The 15,657-nt window shown below is 39.4% G+C and overlaps 1 protein-coding gene and 2 long non-coding RNA genes across 4 annotated transcripts in view; 2 read left to right on the forward strand and 1 right to left on the reverse strand.

Annotated features, from left to right (window-relative positions):
• The first annotated feature begins 696 nt into the window (after positions 1–696).
• The window catches only part of LOC138947564 (uncharacterized), a 33,400-nt gene continuing 18,439 nt past the window's right edge, over positions 697–15,657 (forward strand). The window contains exon 1 of one of the 2 annotated variants that reach the window (XM_070319052.1): positions 697–821. The gene's annotated coding sequence lies outside the window, so the exon portion shown is untranslated. Of the gene's footprint in view, positions 876–15,657 lie in introns of both variants that reach the window. The other variant, XM_070319051.1, reaches the window with a different exon arrangement.
• On the reverse strand, positions 11,038–13,042 carry LOC138947563 (uncharacterized). The gene is made up of 3 exons (XR_011449711.1): positions 12,968–13,042; positions 12,160–12,325; positions 11,038–11,505 (listed from the first exon to the last, which is right to left on the reverse strand). It is a non-coding gene; the product is annotated as an uncharacterized lncRNA (long non-coding RNA).
• Positions 12,936–14,843, forward strand: LOC138947562 (uncharacterized). The gene is made up of 3 exons (XR_011449710.1): positions 12,936–13,446; positions 14,205–14,297; positions 14,542–14,843. It is a non-coding gene; the product is annotated as an uncharacterized lncRNA (long non-coding RNA).

Genomic DNA, 15,657 nt, shown 5'->3' on the forward strand with positions numbered 1-15,657 from the left:
CATGCAATTTCCCCAACTGGCCAAGTAGCTAAAATTATCAAGCCAATTATCCTCACTCAGCCGGCTCAACTGAGTGAGAAATTGCACAATCACTCATGAACAAGCAAGTACATGTTTACATTTTAACACCAAATTTATCAATAATAGTTGATAAAATTAAGTTAACTTTTCTTACAAGAGAAATCGAAAGTAACGAGGACGTGATCAGGGGCGACTACTCTATGATCTTCAACAATGGCGCCAGATCACGAACACCCCTGTGTCAAAAATACCCATGGAGACACGAGGAGACAGTAAATATTGTCATAGTTTTTGGTTAAAATAAGAGATAAATGGCTTAACTATCAATTGACACCCGCTCAAAAATGGCCAAATTCACCTAACCAGCGATATTGACCGCCAAAGTGACCCTTGAGTTTGAGAAGATCGCAGAAATTAAAAAAAAAAAAAAAAAATCTAACCAAGTCAGAGGAGAATAATGGCACGGATTCGTCATCTAAGTGAGTAATGTGGCATATCAACGGAAAATAGAAGAACTAATCTCTCCAATGAGGTACATTATATACTATTTTACTACCTGTAAGTTGTCTTTAAGAGGCGTCAAAGATTCAATGTTTACATAGGTGACGACGTAAGACTTCCGCTGACTGACTTCCGCTGACCTCACTACTATTATTACGCCAAACGTGATAAGAAGGATTTGCGCAGCGCAGCTTTCAGTACTACGCAAGAAGGAACACAGACAGGAGCTGTTCATCATCAGTTCTGTTGTTTTGGGACACCGGTCTAGCTAGATCAACCCGTGTGGACAACTGAAACTAGTAAATGTGAATACTTTCAAATACTACTCCAGTGCGTGTACCTGGACGAGGACAGTGAATACCGTTAATTCATGTCCAAGAGAGAAAAAATACTGATCATAAATTTCACTGACAATCCGTTTGTAACTTTGGTCGGTTAAATAAAACCCATAAACGATTTTATATCCCTCATTTTAAAAGAATGTTGTATTGATGTAACTTGTAATCAAATGAAGTACCTGTGGGTCCGCCTAAACTACGCGCCAGCACGCGCTAGCACGCGCCAGCACGCGCTACCTTGAACCATAGCACTTATATACTTTATTTTTATATTTCTAGTTAGTTCATCGTCCATTCTCACATAATACAAAATTTCAAACTTCAATGATAAAAAATACGGAAGTTATGACGAGTTTAAGGAGAGCTAATGCACTACTCTCAAATCCGACGATTGTCGGACATGGAGCCACGGCCTTAGGATAGCTCTCCTATAACGCGTCTTAGCTATCGTACATTTTATCACTGAAGTTTGAAATTTTGTGTAATGTAAGAACTGACGATGGAATGACTAGAAACATACAGATAAATTATATAACAGCTATGAATCTCAGTAGCGTCCACTTAAAATTGGTATAGGTACCGGTAGTGCGCAGTTTTAGTCACTGCCGGATTTTGTCGGATTTGAGAGTAGCGCATTAGCTCGCCTAAAACCCGTCATAACTACTGAAATGTTCAACACTCAAGCTTGAAATTTTGTATTATGTAAGAATGGACAATGAACTATATAGACTATAAAAATAAATTATGTAAGTGTTATGGATCACTGGGTAGCGTCTACTTCAAAGTGGTAGCACGCTGTTTAGTCAATCATAGAGAAATCGTCGGATTTGAGAGTAGTGCATTAGCTCTCCTTAAACTCGTCATAACTTCCGTATTTTTCATCATTGAAGTTTAAAATGTTGTATTATGTGAGAATGGACGATGGACTAACTAGAAATATAAAAATAAAGTATATAAGTGCAATGGTTCAAGGTAGCGCGTGCTGGCGCGTGCTAGCGCGTAGTTTAGTCGGACCGGTACCTGTAGTCTCTTGGTTGATACCGAAAAGATCGTCTGCACGCGCTGTTCGGTAAACGGCCACGAACAGCGAATCGGATAGGCAGCAGTGCGGCGGCCATTATTTGGGGATCCTGTATACATATGTTCCTCTCAGTATTTCACCTCTCTCGGTAACACATGAAAATACACATTTAGTAACATGCACGTATACTAATTAAGCCCAAGGACATGAAATTATAAACGTAAACATTTATGATAAAATGCACATTCAGGCACCTGCCTGCGGGCATATATAATGCAACGCTTTTCCAAACATATGATAACAATTTTATTTTCTCGGATAAGAGAACAAAAATTGCATAAATATTTCTTATATCCGGATAGGAAAAACCATCAGATTAGAAAGCAAACAAAATTCCCCCTCGACTTTCTTATAAGCGGGTTCCACTGTAGTATAAGCGTAAAAGACAGCAAAATTGAACTCCAAACACTGGTAAAACAAAAACACCAACCAAATTAAAAACATTACTATGCACACGTCTCCCAATTATGATCATGAAATCATTATATGGAAAACATTACAGACGATGAAGCATGAGAGAGAGAGAGAGAGAGAGAGACTTAGACTTAGAACATTTTATTCACATAAAGGGTAGACATTTTAGGCCATAGGCTTAATCCTTACAATGTGCCCTTTACATTCACACAAACACATATATTCACGCGTGCGCCCGACTAGAATCATAGAAACATCAAACATACAGTAATAATAAATGAGAAAAGTAGTAGAAAATACATGAATGGAACATCAATAAAGCAATTACAGAATGGAACATTAATTACGCAATCACACAGAGAGAGAGAGAGAGAGAGAGATATGATGATGATGATGATGATGATGATGATGATGATTTTTTTTCAAGGATAGAGGTTTAAGGCGACGCCTTTTCTTACAACCGGTCCTTACTTCTAATACAAATGTCTAATAAATGATAAACAAGTAAAGCAACATGACAAATAAACAAATTAAACGAACGACCCAGCAAACAATCGACAAGTAAGCAAACAAGCAAATAAACACAAACAACAAAATGACAAAGTAGGCAACATACAAATCGAAAGCGAAACATGCAACATTGTTAATTGAGGTGAAGTGATCGACGGTAAAATTCACACCATACCAACGTTTACACTAATGCTTACAATGATTATATGGTGTAAATGATGATGATGAAGATAATGATGATGATGATGATGATTTGTTGATGATGATGTTGATGATGATGATGATGATGATGATGATTTGATGATTTGATGATGATGATGATGAACAGATGATGTTGATGATGATGATGGAAAATCGCAACATAAATTCCACATAATACATGTAATAAAGAACATATTTTTGTAATTCATATAGCTTTGCCAATTGTTGACAGCTACTTGCACATGTTAAGACTAGTAGCCATCTAGGTAGACATATAATGATTATGCAGAGCTTGTTTAAAACTCTTTAGTGAGGTTAATGATCTTATTACAGACCGAATGGAGTTCCACACCATAGAACCAGAGAAGGCTTGATTAGTTTTGAACAAATCAATCCTGGGTATTGGTGGTAGAAAATTGATAGACCCGTACCTTTCGGTGACTGTGAAATAGGTCCTGAATATAGTTGGGAACTTCGCCATGATATACTTTGTACATCATTACAGTCTTATTAAACTGTAACTGTTTAACTAGCGGCAGGTAGTTTAGATTCTTTAACTTCAAATCAGCTGATAATTGTGGACCATTTAACATGGTTTTAGCTGCCCGACGATGTAGAGAGTTTAATTTTTTCATGTGAATATCAGAGACGCCATCCCAAAGAGTTGATGCGTAATTAATATGGTATAAGATGTGGGCATGATAAAATAGTTTTAGTGTTGCGATATCGACATATTGCTTTAACTTTGATAGCAGAAACAAATTCTTGGATACTTTTTGACAAATATAATGTACATGAGATTGCCATTTTAATTCTTGATCGACTATCACACCCAAAACACGATGTTCCGTTACCTGCTGAACAGGTTGTGATTCCAGAGAAAGATTTAAATTAAGAGGTCGTGACTAGTGTTTTTGTCTTGTTGTAATAATCATGCTTTTTGTCTTCCCTGGGTGCACTATCATAAAATTCTGGTTACACCAATTGTTGACTTCATTCAGACTAGCCGCTGTAAGGAAACTTCAATTTCTTGAACAGCCCTACAGCTTGTGTGAAGCGTCGAATCATCTGCAAAAAATGCCGTTTTAACTTTTGAATGAGATATATATATATATGAAGGGGGAGGTCATTAATGAATACACAAAACAAAATGGGCCCTAAAACTGACCCCCGGGGGACTCCACTCTTTAAACATCCTTTGGGAGAGGTTTTACCGTTTATAGAAACATACTGTGTTCTGTTGACAAGATATGATTTAAAAAATGAACACGTTGCGGGATTGTTCACGTACAATGCGAGTTTATGTAAAAGTAATGTGTGATCTACAAGATCAAAAGCTTTCTTAAAATCAAGAAATACAGCCAATGATATGTCCGAACGATTAATTGCCGATAGCCAGTTATCACATAGTGATGAAAGAGCTGTACTACAGGAATGTTTCGGACGAAACCCAGATTGAAAGTTGGGAAATAATTTGCACCTTTCCATGTAAGTTCAGAAGATTCTTCTGGATGTGCTTCTCTAAAGGGTTTAATAAAATAGGAAGCAATGAAATTGGCCTGAGTTATTAGGGTCAGACACATCTGTATTTTTAGGAAGTGGAACGACCTTTGCCGTTTTAAATGCATCAGGAAAAATATTTTGTTCAATGCAAAGATTATACACATACGTTAGGGATTCCACTATGTACGGTAGGCTATAGGGCTAATTTAAGCAACGACAGGGGGATTTTGTCAGGCCCCATGGATTTATTATTCTGAAGGTTTTCTATAAATTTTCCAACTTCATGTACGGCAATAGTTGGGATAGAGAATGAATCTTGTGATTATGAATACAAAATTCTTTTAATCTAAACAACAGGGAGTCCCCACCCTCGACTTCTTCATTTAGAGATTTTTAGATTGTTTCAATCGATCAGCCAAACACAGAAAGTGCTCATTGAATTTTTCAGGAGAAATGGCGCTATTTAATCTGCTATTAAATTACATATCTTACCCAACTCACATATAGCAATTAACTCTAGTTCAGTGCTGGTAACGCTGTACGCATCCCCTTGGTAACAAGGGAAGCCCCTCTAAAAAAAGAGTGACCAATACCCATAAGGCCATATTAATACATACTTCCGACTTCCGTATGCGCGCGCATACGCCGCCATATGCATCATTCCATACTCAGCGAGCAGTGGGACTGGTCGTGTTTTTGTACGCTCTGGCTGTGTTCAGCCATCTGTCACTTCGTCTACGGACTTGGTCACTTACCTCTTGGTATCTTCTTGCTTGTCTTATCGTCTCTTCATGTTGAGGTGAGATCTTTCTGTTTTTTGCTTGTGTTTGTGGGCGTTTTTGACCTTAAATTGAACTTGTGAAATTTTCTTGTTTACAAAATTTTTCGTGAGTTGTTTTTGGTCATGGCGGTTTACGCCAAGAAGCGGCAGTTGTCTAAACGAGTAACTGCTGGTTCTCCGCCGACAAAGTAAACACCTGGGAAAGCAAAGGCTTCCGGACAGGCTTGTGTTTCGGTTCATGTACTGTCTTTGCTAAAAATATCGATGTTTTGGTCGTCATGCCTCCTACTCCGTTTTTGACGGCTAAACCTTTAGACAAGGTTTCTCCTGTGGATAAGCCCGCTTAGGCTGCCTTAGTTTATGTGTTTCCCGGTCGTGCGTCTGCGGACGTGGCGACATTGTTGCTCTCTTTAAGTTCACAGGTTTCTTCCTTGGCGGGGGAGTTCGCTTCCACGCGGGCGGAGATGCGTTCGCTTCCGGTGTGACGGGGGTTTCGTCTCTTGCCAACGTTCGCCTGCGCCGTCTGCTACTGTGTCTCAGGCTGATGTTCATGCGGAATGGGATGATGGGACCACGCCTTCGCTTGTGGCCTGTGTTCCGGTTCCCGGTGGTTCACACCAGTTTAAAGGTATGTTTTCTACCCAAGTACCCGGGTTCTCCGGGGAAAGGGTAGAGCGTCTCCAAGAGAAAGTAACTCCGGGCTCTGGCTTTGTGGGTGAAAGTTCCGAAGCTGAGGCTGGCTCTGACTGCATTGGCAGCAGGTCGGTGGCGGTTAGGAACCTTGGAGAGCGAACGGAAGATTTGCGCAACCAACCGCTTCTTTAGATTGTGGTACGGGTGTGCGTCTTTCGCTTCCGCCCGGGGGGCAGGAAGAGAACAGTATAGCTGGCTCTTTGTTTGACTATGGCAGTCAAGCAGGGGGTTAGCTTCTGGATGGCACGGGAGTGCCTGACGGCTGTTCAGAAGAAGGTGCTTCCGCAGAGGTGGTTGCACTGAATTCAAATTGCCGTCTAGGCTGTCAAGTGCAGTGGCATTGGTGGCTTAAGCGGCTTCAAGGTACAATAGGATCTTCTGGTGCATGTTTAGGCATCCGGTTGGTTCTGATTTTTGCCAATCCGTGGCCGATTTTGCTAACGCTTTTGCGGCTGTGGCTTCCGGTTACAGGATGGTATAGCCTTCTGCCGTTAACACTGTGGTGTTGGTAGTTGGCGCTCATCAGTCTTCGGCTATCGGTTCCGTTGTTGCGGTTCCTCTGCTGTTACTCAGGCTAAATCCACTTCCTTTTCCAGGCTTTCAGCTGGTATGAGGCAGGTGGATGGAATATCCTTTCGGAGTTCCGGCTTTTGGGAAATTTGTTCCGAACCTTTCCCTTTTGGCAAGTGTTGCTTTTTCGGGATTGGTTCCGGCTCTCATCCTTTTGTAGTTGGTTGGATTACCACTGTACAGGTTGATGAGGATTTGGAAGACTAAGCTTCTGGGGCAGATGGAGACGCCTCTTTGTTGACTTTCAGCGAAGCTGCCATCTTTGTTTACATGGATGGCAGAGGTTACTACGCGCTTTTTCCCTGTAGGGTTAGCGGTAGCATTGTCATCTGCCTTTTCTCCTCCATCTTTTTTGGCGTGTCTTGCTCCTTCTTAGGATCAATTTGCGAACTCAATCGATGCTTTTCCCCCATCTCTGCCTTTGTTGGCATCTCAGGGGGAAGCTCATACTTCAGCTTTGCCGCGTTTTGCGCATTTTCAGCTGGCCTGAGCCTTTTAAGGGAATCTTAGAACGTTGTGTTCTTGGATTCTCTGTTGGGGTCGTTTGGGCTTGTGAAATTTGTTTTTTCACAATTGAGGCTCCTTTGTTACCACTTCCTTTGTGGGCAACGCTCGGCTTAGCCCCTGCGGTGGCGGGGCTTTAGCTTGCGTCATCTGCTCAAGCAGCGCGTCACGCGCTGATCGCTATCCGTAGGCTTCGGTTTACTCCAAGCTTAAGAACGTAGTTGATTCGTTTGCTTTTTCTACGGAACCGCCACCGGGTTCCCCGGAATTGGCGAACATCCGTCTGGATGTTAATAGCTAGGAGTGACTGTCTCTCTGTCAGAACAAGGTTCTCCTGGCTATGTTTCATTATGGCCGCACTCCTTTACATTTACCGCTTTTTAACAAATCTTGTTTCTGCGCTCTCTCGTGCGCGGTTACGTCCTATCTGGATATTTTTGTGTTCCGTCAGGACGCGGATACGAAGGATGTAGCTTTGCTTTTAGCCTGGGTGTAGGTCTCTTTCAAAAAGGTTTGTTCTTTTGGCGAGACTTTAATCTCTTCTTTTCTTGAAGGTTCCTTTTTGTGAGTTCGCTTCTATGCACAGGGATTCTTCTCTATCTTAAAAGCTCACTGCAGAAGGAAAGCGCACGGCAGGCCTTGGCTTTTTATTGTTTTCAAATAAAGGCTTCAGGCTCGCCGTTCTCGACTTTATCTTTTTGTCTCCTTACCCTCGCGTTCGTGACAGGGTTCTGTGTCTAATATCCACCTTTCTTCCCCCTGAGGCAAGTTGGCGGTGGGTGTTGGTAGGCACACAAAAGCACGCTTTCTTTCACACTTGTGGCAGTTATGTCAACTGGAAGTTAGTTCTCGGCATCACTCTTCTTTCGCCTTTGTGTTTGACACAGCGGCTGGGGGGGATTAGGTTTCCCTCTTTGTGGGGGGAGACACGGGTGCCTCCCTTTTGGTTCTCTTTCATGGTTCGTTTGGTATTTCAGAGCTTCAGGGTTCTGATCTTTTTTCTAAGTCATACGTTTGTTGAGCCGTTTTTGGATCTCTTGGAGATTGTGCAAGCGGCCCTTGATAGAAGTCCTTTACTCCAGGTGTAACTGGGAGTGCAGGGCTGGAGCACATTAGATGTCTAAGGCTTCTCAGCTTTTATAGGACCCTTTGTGGTCTGTTGGGTGTTAAGCAATAGAACAAAGGGTTGGAACATGTGTTGTTTCAAGCAGACAACTCCACAGGGGGCTTTTCTCATCAAGAAAAGGGGGTCTCTCACTCCCTATCGCTTCCTCACGGAACATGAGAGGTTTTGGTGGTTTTACCATCACGAGATCTTTTTAGCAGCGAAGTACCTTCATGAGAGTCTCTATGACTGGGCGGACTCTCTAAGTCTGTCGGCCACATGGCCACTTGGAGCAGACTCTCTTTGACCACGTGTTTTTGTTCCTTCAGGGGAATGGGAGTAATTTCTAATAATGAGTTTTTGCCTTTTGGTACTATCGCCTTTTGCTTATCTTCGTCGCCCGACTGCCGGGCATGGAAATTTTTACTCTTGTTTTACTTTGAGTGGCCTGCCGGTCTCACAGTTTGGGCCCGTTCTTTTTGGGTTGCCAGACCTCGTTAGGCTGGCAAGAGGGCTCCGGTTTTGCTCACACTCGTTTCTCACGGGTGTCTACTGTAGGATATTTTTGAGTGGCTCGGGCTCTTCTGCCCGTCAACTCTGGACTGGTACTTGTCTTGTTGTCTGGCTTGGAACAGATGGCTTATGTTTTAACGGATAGAACTCCTCTTCTCTCGGTACAATGAAGGTGGCGAGCCACCTATTTTGGCTTTCCGTTCTTTTTCTCCCACGTCTTTGTTTAAGACATTATGTGATATCAGTTTTACTGAGACAGCTCGGTGCTAATTTTTCTCTTGGTGGCTTTTTAGCCAGCAAGTTTGAGAGGGCCTACTTTAGGCTTGCTGAAAGCTGATCTGCAGTCCTTTCTTGGACTTTGCTCCTAGTTTTAGGGTTTTGTGATTGGATTCTTTGACTCTTTTACTTAACTAGCCTTGCTGATCAACACGGAAATCGGCCATGCTTACTCGGGTAGCTTCTGTGAGAAGTGGGAGTAAGTGGTTTTTTTTTTTTCTGCTGATTTTGCTATAGACAGATTTTCGGAGGAAGACTGATCTATGGCACTTAGGTTTCTTTTGGGTTTTCTGGCATATAAGCGGAATCTGGAGTTACCAACTTTGATTCACTGTTCAAATCTTAATCACTATTTTGGCTCCCCTAGAGCCATATTTAGCCTTTTGGTCTTTTCGAGTTTTGAAGATTTTTTCTGACTTGCACGGATTGCTCGAGATCTTTAAATCTAAGGGCTCTTGTTCTTATCTTTCTGCTTCGTCGCCCTTTAACCTTGAACGGTTATATACGATGTTAAACACTGATTAATTTATATAAAGGAAGAAAGAATGTCTTTCAACTTTGGTAGGGGTAATGACTTGTTGAGGTCAACCTTGCCTAGATGGACTGCCACAGTGTTCAGGTATGCCTTCAAGTGGTGGCAGTAGACAGGGGGGGGGGCAGTCAGTCAGTCCTCCCCCTTCAAACGGCACGGACTCTATTTTCCTTTCTTGAGCATTTTTATGGCTCTTGGAGATTCTGATGTACATTTTTGTACGGTTATAGCCCTCCACAGTTTTCCGTTAAGGACTCTGCACACTAGATCGGAATCTCAGGAACTTCTTTTTATCTCACTCGTTATGGTGCGCTTTAAAGACTTCTCGAGAGTAGTGTTAGCCAATTGGGTCTCCACCATAGTTAGACAAGTTTATGTTTGGTGGCGGAGTCAGGCAGGGGATGTCAGGGCAGTTTTGCCCTTTACTACAGCTAGGCCTCACGGGGCAAGAGATGGGGCTTCCACTCTAGCTGTTCTTCGTTTTGGTCTCCTGGCGGAACTGTGTTCTTGAGTCGGCTTGCTGGCTTTATTGAAAGGGTTTTCTTTGGTGTTTATCTCAGAGATGCCTATGCATTGAGATAGGATGTGTTTCTGGGTTACCTGCTCTGTTAGCGGCAGGACAGATTCTCAATTCCTGATTGGGTTAAGTGCCCTCCACCTATAGTAGCAATCTGCTATATGTGAGTTGGGTAAGATATGTAATTTAATTAAAAATTTTAGTAATAAATTTTCATTTGATTAATATACTTACCCAACTCACATCGTTTATTCCCTCCCGCCTCCCCGCTGTGGGGGGTGGATTTCTAAAAAAGGGGAGTGAGTTGGGCTTCGTTTGGAATGATGCATATGGCGGCGTATGCGCGCGCATACGGAAGTCGGAAGTATGTATTAATATGGCCTTATGGGTATTGGTCACTCTTTTTTTAGAGGGGCTTCCCTTGTTACCAAGGGGATGCGTACAGCGTTACCAGCACTGAACTAGAGTTAATTGCTATATGTGAGTTGGGTAAGTATATTAATCAAATGAAAATTTATTACTAAAATTTTTAACTTCTTCTTTGGGATTTACCTAACACTTCGCCCCGGCGAAACGGTCAAGAACAATTCTAGAACCATTCAAGAAACGTTCATGAATATTCATGAATATATATTCTAGAAGTTTCTTGAATTATTCATAAAGATTAAATGAGAATTCTTGAATTTTAACTAGAATATTTCGATGTTTTGGTAAGGAATATTCTTGAAAAAGGACTTGAATAATTCTAGAATATTCTTGCCTACTTGAAGAATATTCCTAACATTATTCTAGAATATTCCTGACAATATTCTAGAATATTCCTAACAATATTCTAGAATGATCCTAACATTATTCTAGAATATTCCTAACATTATTCTAGAATATTCTTAACACTATTCTAGAATAATTCAAAAAAGTTCAGGAATATTCATGAATTTATATATATATTCTAGAAGTTTCTTGAATTATTCCTAAAGATTAAATGAGAATTCTTGAATCTTAACATTTTTCTGGAATATTCTTGAATCCTGTTAACTTAAAGTATATTCTTGAACATGTCTTAAGTATTCTAGAATATTCAAAACTAGGTTGAAGTTCTACTTCTAGTATACTCTCAACACAATTTTCAGAATGATCTTGGAATATTCTGTGCTGGCATTTAAGAATAAATCCATTAAGAATATATTCTTCATACAAATCAGAATGATAGTACAACTATCTAATGACTAATAACAGAACAAGAATATTTAAAGTGATTTTTTCCTCCATCAATACTTGATACAGCAGACAAAACAAGATTTCATTCAATACTTTATCACATGTAATTTAACTACTCGAAGGATGATAAATCGGTGATGGTTATTCATTTGGCGAAGAACCTTTCCACTGGTCACACTGGGTGCAGTCTGAATACTGGAGCCGATGCTTTGCAGGTTGCGGATGCCCTGTAAAGTGTAATGAAAATACAATTTTTAAAGTCTAAATGTTTCTTTGTGGTGCTTTTTTTCATCATGCTTAAAGAGTCAATAATATGGTCAGGAATCTGTCAAGGTGTCCAAATGCAAAATTCCTGTTCTGGATACTTTTATTACTATGTATTTTGTTCCGTTTTAAAATGACTACAAAATAAACAATACAGTTATGAAGTATTCTTCATGCAGATTCTATCCACACCAAATGTATGTATCAGTCGCCTGGATGCTGAGAACATTAACTGTTCAAGAAATGATGGTTACAAAATCGAAAAATGTTTTGTGAATTTTGTCAAATCAAGTGTGCCATGTCAATGTTTTTATCAAATAAGTCACCATTCATAAAAGTATTGAAACAACTAAATGATAACTTTAGTTAGCTTCATTTCCAGAAATGCCATCCAGAGAGTTTTTGGGAACTGACATGCAACGGGCCAGGAATGAAAGAAACTACAGTATTTAACTAATTTAATTTTCAAAGAGACTTTTTGTTGCGATTCCAAGCCATTTTTTTCTTCAGTTTAGGAATAATTCATTCATCATGTTTTGTGCTTTCATTTAATTATCCCAAATTTTGTTGTGACAAAGGTTTAGATCAATAAATGTTGATTGCCTTCACTTAATTACCTGAGTAAATCTCTTCTTGCATCACTATTCCCATGGCCTTGACTGGCTTGAGCACCTCTTCAAGCTCTTGAAAAGACTTGCACTCTCTGACAAGATGTTGATGGGACTCTCTGACAAGATGTTGATGGGTTAATGGTTTGCAGCTTGTTGCCTTTTGATGCAGCATCTGTAAAAATGAGAAGTGATCAAATTAGAACCATTATATATATATATAATTATAAATGCTCAAGTTTGAATATATTTACTAATAAGGGGTAAATACTGAACTATTTACAAATAATACTAATAGTAATCATCTTTGTTCATGCAGGAATTTCTATAAGTATAAATATATATGTTCCTGACCAAACTCATGCAGTCTCCTGTAAAGTCTTGTAATTGACTAGCTAATACTCAGAAGACAATTATTTGAAAAAAATAAAACAATTTAGTGCCGGCTTGCTGATTGACACTTGACTATCAGTATCACTGTCAGACACATATATATTACAATCAATGAATGATACATGTGCAAATTACACTTACAGTTACACAGAGACTCAGAAAAGAATAGGTTTGAAAGGGCTTGAGTAAAAAGTCATGCAATCCTACCAAAACAAATGATAGTTCAAAATAAACAAATCCTATAGGTCTAACTCAACTGATTTCACTTAAAATCTTGCAAACAAGAGAGAAACTGAAAGCATTTAATTGTTATTCACTTATTGTAAAAAAACACCAAAAAAACCCAACCTAAACCTAGATCAGTATATGTCACCTAAAACAAACAACAATATCAAACATAAAAGAATTTTTATAAAACACCTACCTTTGTTTTTCCTGAGAAAATCAGGATACAGCTTGTTGCCACTCAAGTGAGATCGCTGCTCTTAGTTTCAACCATGGTGCTTTCAGTTTCACTCATCTGTCATTTTTGTGTCTGGCACCTCCAAGTTCAAAATCTTGTTTGGGATGAAGAATACAGCATTTCTTCATGCCTAACAAGTTGACAAATCGGTGGCATGCCATTTTTTCAGATAAATGGAGATTACAAAATCTTTCTCAGTTCTAACAACGTGCTTCTAAAGAATTTGGCGCCTGGTTTCTTAGCTTCCGGTGCCAGAGTTTGTCCACCGGAGTTACTTCCCTTAAAAGCAAAATGGCGACGCTCTGTAAGTACACCATGAGGAAAGGGGACTCTTTTGAACGAACTGCTGCAGCTAGAAACCTTTTCTCTGTTGTCTTTGTTGAAGCACTTTTGCATCAAAGCAAGACAACATTGATCCATGCATCATTTCCATGAACTCAGTAAGTATGTTTTGTTTTTGCTTGTTTTATTCAACACGTGGTACAGATGTAAACATGTGTGTCACTGTGTGACTGTGAAATCGAAACCAGCCTTCAATTTTAAAAGTTTCTTCTTCGATCTGACACATGAGAAATGGCAGATGTATAAAACTTAACTGCATTTTAAGCAAAAGTACTGTTTAATCATGTGATGATTTGATTGTTGGGTTTAACGGCCGCCTTTTCTGTGTCAGTGTGTCATTGTGTCGTCTGTTTACAAACAGAAAGTCTGCCGTGATTTGCGTTCTGCTGGCACTGTTGGACAGAATAAACGAAACCTGTTGGTTTCAAAGTATAAATTATAGACTGTAACTTCTGCTGAATTTGTTTGAGGTTTGGAACTCACAGATTTGGTATAAATTTGCCGCTAGCAGACTGACTGGTTTGGTCAAAATTGAAAACAGGTTTCTGAAAATGAAATTGAAAAAAGTGCTTCAAATTGTAAACATGCCTGTGGGTATTTACAACAATGACGATTATAACAAATATTCCGAAAGTGTATTGATAGAATTATGTACTTTTATGTAAAAAGGTAACATTAACCATTGCATCAAAATTGGTTTGATTGATTGATTGAATGACATTAATGACAAGCAGTATAGCCAATACGTTTGTAAGTTTTCTGTTCACATTCACTCTAGTTATGATGATGATCTTTGGAATGTCTGATGTTTGAGTTTATCCTTTGTTAAAACCTTTTTTTGTTTCTTATTTACTAGGTCCAGGAAAGAGGGGTGAAGAAGATATCTGGATGAATTCTCACTGGAAGTACCATGAAGCACATCATAAATAAAATATCACTGGAGGAAAAGGTAAGAGTCCTGTCAACGAACTGTGAAAGTAATTAATCAGCCAGTGAATGAATTAAATCAATTAATGGGCAAAACGTCTCAGAGAAAAATGGCTTATTTCAGATGAAAATGTGTTTTCATCAATACTATACCATATTTACATACCAAAAAGAACAAACTGCGGACATTTAACTCTTCATTTTTGTTCCTTTTTCCAAGTTTTTGAATGAATGATTTTTTGTAAACTGTAGGCATTGTGTTTCAGGCTTTACAGGACACAATGTTGCAAAGCTTCAAGCTGATACTGAGCCTTCTTTTGAATCAAATCCACCATGCTCTGCCACAGACTGACAGTGAAGATGGCCAAGGGAATCGTCCAACAAGGGATGCTGGTGACAGTGACCTTTCCTGGAGAAGCGGTACCGCATCCGCATCCATGCAGTTCCAATAGTTCAGAAAAGTGATGACAAATGTTGAAGACACATTCTGCTTGTGAACATTGTTAGCCCAAGATCGACTTGTCATCTATTTCACTTCTTTGTGACAATATAACATTTGAAGAATGAACCAAGTGTTTGTTTGGCTTTATTTTGTAGTATAATTCGAATGTGTAGCAAACACAACCAAAACTATAAGTGGAGAAAAAAAATTAAATTAAAAGTGTTTTAAAAATAAGGGATCACAGTTCTTGAACTTTGAAGAATGTTCTTGAATAAGATCATTCTTGAAAAAAAATATTCTAGAACATTGTTGCTGTTCTTGAATTTTGTTCGATATTCTAGAATATTCTACAAGCCAAAAAATTCTAGAATAATGCCAGTAGAACAATTCTAGAACATTCTAGAACATTCTAGAATATTCTTGAATAAAAAAAAGTTCTTGAACAACGTTTCGCCGGGGCATGATTTATGGCTTGCCAAAGCGTGGCAACATCCTTTTTGTCTTCAACCAATTTATGAAAATGATTACTTTTAGCCTGGCATACTAACTCGGTAACTCTATGCGTTGTGCTTTAAATTCTGATTTCCTTTGATTTTCCTCTGAGGGAGAGAGAGAAAGAGAGAGAGAGAGAGAGCAAAAAAAAGAGAGAGAGATGGATTATATTGATTATTACAATTTACAGATCAGACATGCATATAATCGGAATATAAAGGGAGGTATCAAAAAGTGCATGAAACATACATGTAAACCTGCTAAGACTTATAATTAATGTTTCAGCAAATTTGTCTGGGGGTATGGGTGAGGTAACCTATTTTCACGATCCACATAATGCAACACAAGAGGGTGTTTGGTGTTCCATATTTTATTCACTAAAATTACAAAATAAAAAGAGATCTTCGATTTACTTCCAAAATGCAAAAATGTTTATCTTCAAACCAAA

The sequence above is a fragment of the Littorina saxatilis genome, linkage group LG14 (genome assembly GCF_037325665.1).
Source record: "Littorina saxatilis isolate snail1 linkage group LG14, US_GU_Lsax_2.0, whole genome shotgun sequence".
NCBI lineage: Eukaryota > Metazoa > Mollusca > Gastropoda > Littorinimorpha > Littorinidae > Littorina > Littorina saxatilis.